Here is a 5,095-nt window from a genome sequence, read left to right on the forward strand (position 1 = left end):
TCAATAACACCAAATATGTAGATTACATGGAAACAAAATGTAACAGTGTTGCAATGCTATAATCCCAAGGAACCCATTATCAAAACTTGTCACCCCATTTTGTAGGAGGCAATGGGGATGATTTCCTAAAGGTAAAAAAGGTTGTTCACTTTGCAAGGGGATGGATGTTCTTTTAGCTTTTGTTTTTATATTCCTTCCCTGCATTTGATTGGGAATACTTTGCAAGGGAAAGATCTCTCAGCTCAGTGAATGAGGAGAAGCTCTCCTGACTTCCATCTTTCATCACGTGCAAGCAAAAATACTGTTGTTTTTATATTCCTTCCCTGCATGTGATTGCGTATTCTTTACAAACGAATGACGAAGCTAGGGAAAAATCTCCCTCGCAAAGTGAACAGCCAATTTGCCTTTAGTAAATCAACTCCAATCGCTGCATTGTAATCAGGGCCGGTGCTAGGATTTTAGTCAAGGTGGGCAAGGTGCAATTTTGCGCTCCCCCGATCCCGACCCCTTCCCCCGATCCCCTGTCGTACTTGTACTTGTCAAAATGCCCCGATGTTTGCGCTATGGTTTTTTTTTCACTGACCTTCGGCACGGGAGAGCAGCGGCGAATATAAAACTAACACATATACTGTCCTGAGGTAAAGCTGCAGAATGTAGATGTGTCCATAGAAGGCATGAGGGCCCCTCTCACAGTGCACAGGCAAAGCATGCTGTAACCATGTCTGCCTTCAATAACATAATACACCATGCTCAAGAGGTGATTGTTAAATCAAATGTAAAAAACATATTTATTCAACACGCTGACTGGCTCTGGCACGGCTGCTCAGGAGAAGCAAGACTCCCCTTCAGTGGGTGGCCAGAAAGTGACTCAAAATGTAAAACAATTCCAACAGGAGCACCAGACCAAATAATAGAGTCCACGTCTCATGAATGATTCCTCGTATGAATAAAAGGATGTAGATCCATCTACGGATTGTATATTAGCATTTTTTACTTTCCCTTCCCCTTCCTGTCCTTTCCCTTCCCCTTCCTGTCCTTTCCCTTCCCCTTCTTGTCCTTTCCCTTCCTGTCCTTCACTTCCTTTTCCTTTCCCTTCTTTCCAGATTGTTACTTTCAGGGTTGCAGATCCCTTTCCTTTAATTTTTTTCATGGAAATTGAAAATGTAATGAAGTGGTTTCCTTTCCCTTTGACTTCCTTTCAATTTTTTTTTATCACAGAGAAAAGGGAAAATAGTGAATTGGTTGCAGATCCTTTCTCTTTCCCTTGCCCTTCTTTTTCAGTCATTTTTCCTCCCTTCCTTTTAATTTCATTCCTTTTTCTTTCCTTCCCTTCCCTTTCTTTTCCACTTTCTAAAATGTTTTAAATTAAAATTAAATGATAATGAACTGTTTTTTTTCCCCCTCCCTTCCTTTTTTTTCCATGGAGAAAAGGGAATACTAATTAATTGGTTGCAGATCCTTTCCTTTCCCTTTTTTTCATGGGAAATGGACTGATAATTAATTGGTTTCCTTTCCTTTTTCATGGAGAAAAGGGAATAATAATTGGTTGCAGATCATTTCCTTTTCCTTTTCCTTTCGCTTTCCATTTTTTGTAGGTTTTTTTTCAATGGAAAATGGAATGATAATAAATTGGTTTCTTTTCCCTTCCCTTCCTTTTTTTCATGGAGAAAAGGGAATATTAACGAATTGGTTACAAATCCTTTCCTTTTCTTTCCCTTTCCATTTCCTTTTCTTTCCCTTTCCAAATTTTGTTCATGGCAAATGGAATGATATTTAATTGGTTTCCTTTCCTATTGGAAAAATAGGTCACCAGCACTCCAAGTATTTAAAATGAATAAGTCCTTTTTATTGGACAATAGTGTCACAAAGATCAAAAAGATCTTTGTGACACACATCTCTTGCCTTGAGGAAGGGACCCTGCGCGGCCCCGAAACGTCGGCTCTTTTTGATCTTTGTGACACTATTGTCCAATAAAAAGGACTTATTCATTTTAAATACTTGGAGTGCTGGTGACCTATTCTTCCAATTGTATATTTTGCACGGTGCCATCCGTGGAGTTACTACAAGCACCATCTTTGTCGATTGGCCGGGACTGCTGAAAGGTGTGCGGAGAGCACCCTCACCAATTGCAACTGGTTTCCTTTCCTTTTTTCATGGAGAAAAGGAAATAATAATTGGTTGCAGATCCTTTCCTTTTCCCTTCCCATTTTTTTCAGTTTTGTATTCATGGAAAATGAAATGATAATACATTTTTTTTTCTCTTCCTTTCCTTTTTTTCACAGAGTAAAGGGAATAATAATTAATTGGTTGCAGAACCTTTCCTTTTCCATTTCCTCTCCCTTTTCATTCTTTTAATTTTTTTCATCATGGAAAATGGAAAGTTAAAGTGACATTAAACCCTCAGATTTTTTAACATAAACCAATACTGTAATGTGCGCCTTACTGTAATCCATGGTAGTTTCCCTTCTCTTTGCTGCTCTTCCTTTTAAATCCTCATGTCTTCTCATGCTGGGGGAGAACTTCCCTTTGCAGCTCAGGGCCTCTTCCTGTAGTCCTGGCTCAGGTTGTGAACCTGCACACAGACACCATGGGGGTGATTTACTAACCTAAACACAAACACGCACCAGACGCGTGTGCATTTTTACACAGCTAAACGTATTTATCAACCAAACACGAGCAACGTGTCACGTTTTCAAACGTTTTTATGTATTTACATATGTGCGCGTCATGTAGCATGCTCCATACGCTACACGCCGCTCTAATAGCGGCATGCAAGTCTCTAAAAGCATATTTCCACTAATTCCATATATGGAAAAATCATGCACATGATGCATATATAATGCTGCTTCACAGTTTAGACAAAAATGGTTAGCTCATGCATTTACATTCCTGCATTCATCAACGCAAGCAACACAACGTAGAGCTAATTTACACAACATCACCTTGCAATTCATGCAAGGCTTTGCACAACACACCTGCTGGGTGTGTACACACTACAAAGGTGTCTAGATTCCACCCATAGATCATGCTGGGAGGGAACACACTACAGAGAAGGTTAGTAAATCAACCCCCATGTATCCATTCCAGAGACAAGGCAGTCTGCTACAAAACAGAAGTTCTGCCCAGCATGAGAACAGATACAGATTTAAAAGGAAGAGCAGCAAAGAGAAGGGAAACAACCATGGATGACAGTAAGGCGCACATTACAGTATTGGTTTATGTTAAAAAATCTGAGGGTTTAATGTCACTTTAATGAATTGGTTTCCTGTCCCTTCTTTTCCTTTTTTTTTTTCATGGAGAAAAGGGAATAATAATGAATTTCCTTCTTTTTAATTCTCTTTCCTTCCCTTGCTTTTCATTTCCATTTTCTTCTATTTTTATTTTTTTAATGGAAAAAGGAATGGAATAAGTCTTAGGCTAATGTGTTAGCCGCATTTGTGGGAGGAGTCGGCGTCCCCCTCAGCCCTCTTAAGGAGCCGCCCGCTCAGTCTTCCGGGTGTGTTGAGCTCGGCATTGCAACCCTCCCACCCATCCCGCGGTTTTTCACTGTCCATATATTCAGGGTATGCCCCCTTATTTGGTGTAGCGACCACTCGGACCAAGGCACCCCTCAGGTCTGTAAGTCGATGTCTGTTATATTCTTGTTCCACTTCAGAGGGAGAGACTATCGCCACGGATGACGGAAGGTTCGGGCCACGCACTCGCGGCCAGATCCAGGTAAGCAGACTCTGACTACAAATTGGTTTTTATTTTCCAGATCAGTTCCATATCAGTGGACAATGTCCATGTCAATCTTTCATACATCTGGAGTTGTCCTTTAAGTCTAATATCCGGGGGGCTGTTCTCCTCCCCTCCTAGCCCCTCCCCCGCCGGTGATTTCTGGATAAGTGACAGATCATCGATGTATTTTCATTTCCTCGTCCCCCGATGGAAGGGGCTTCCCCTATTAATCACCTCGTACTAATTCTAAAAAAAAAAAAAATCTCTTAGTTTGTGGCGAGTCCAGTAAATGTTTTTTCTTTTTCTTTTCGATGAGTCGCAGAACCCGAAAAGAAACGAAAATTTACTCGGCAATTTTATGTTCACGCAACGTAAACTACGCGCTTGGGGGGTGGCGTGGAACTGCCTCACCCGGTGACACACTCGGCTCCCCATGCAAAGTGGCCGGCTGCTGACATATATATCTCACTCTGTGGTGTCAGAGTGAAGGCGAGCAAACCACACGATAAATGTCAATGAGATCACAGTGCGGTTGCGACGCGTGTTTGGGGAACACAGACAGATTTTATTGCAGCTCTGAGGTCGCGAATTGAGAGTTTGCAGTGCGGGCCGATCTGTAGACGATCCACCGAAAAGACTAAAAACATCAAGTGCACCCAACCTTTCCATGAAATCAGCCATCTTAGGCTGGAGGAGGCTCGTCAGGGAGCTCCCTGTATTGTCTTTCAATGGGATAGCCAAACAGGAAGTCATCTGTGTGCATGGAAATGTCTTCCCCTGGAGACTACAACTCCATGTCAGTTGTTATTTAAACCACTCCCCCTTTGTCATGGAGATAAGGAGAGAGGGTGGTGTCCTGTAGTCTTGCCCTAGGGTGACAACGCTGCTCCATAGATACGGTATGATAAGTGTGCGTTGTCACTAAGCGTGTTACGGGCAGGATCACAAGAAGGAAATAAAGGGGAAAAACCCTGAAAAGGGAAAACTAATGCAGCCGCCGACATCTAAGGACTGGGAAGCTGCAATATGTTACATTGTTCTTCTGGGTTTAAATATGAATTACAGAAACACATGACACAAAATCTGCCCTGGTTTTGTTCCCCCAGAGCAGGGGGTGCCTCTGTTACACAGCTTGGACGCACTGGATGCTTCAAGAGCCTGCGCCCACACACACCCTGAGACGAGACGGATAAACAGCGGAAAGTCTTTTATTTCACTTCCCCACTTTACATGCCGCGGAGGAGAGAATAGAAAACTGAAAATACGCTGGAAGCCGAGAAGCTGTGCGTGCGGCATCGCTCTCAGGGTGCAGGTGCTGCCAGTGCAGAAGAGCTGACGTCTGTCCTGCCTCCCCCCCCCCACCCCCCCCGGGCGG

The 5,095-nt window shown here is 42.9% G+C and overlaps 1 protein-coding gene across 1 annotated transcript in view; it reads right to left on the reverse strand.

The window, feature by feature from the left end:
* The window catches only part of NFKBID (NFKB inhibitor delta), a 17,789-nt gene that overhangs the window by 10,759 nt on the left and 1,935 nt on the right, over positions 1-5,095 (reverse strand). The window lies entirely within an intron of this gene.

The sequence above is a fragment of the Nanorana parkeri genome, unplaced genomic scaffold, assembly GCF_000935625.1.
Source record: "Nanorana parkeri isolate BGI_ZX_2015 unplaced genomic scaffold, ASM93562v1 scaffold1586, whole genome shotgun sequence".
Lineage (NCBI taxonomy): Eukaryota > Metazoa > Chordata > Amphibia > Anura > Dicroglossidae > Nanorana > Nanorana parkeri.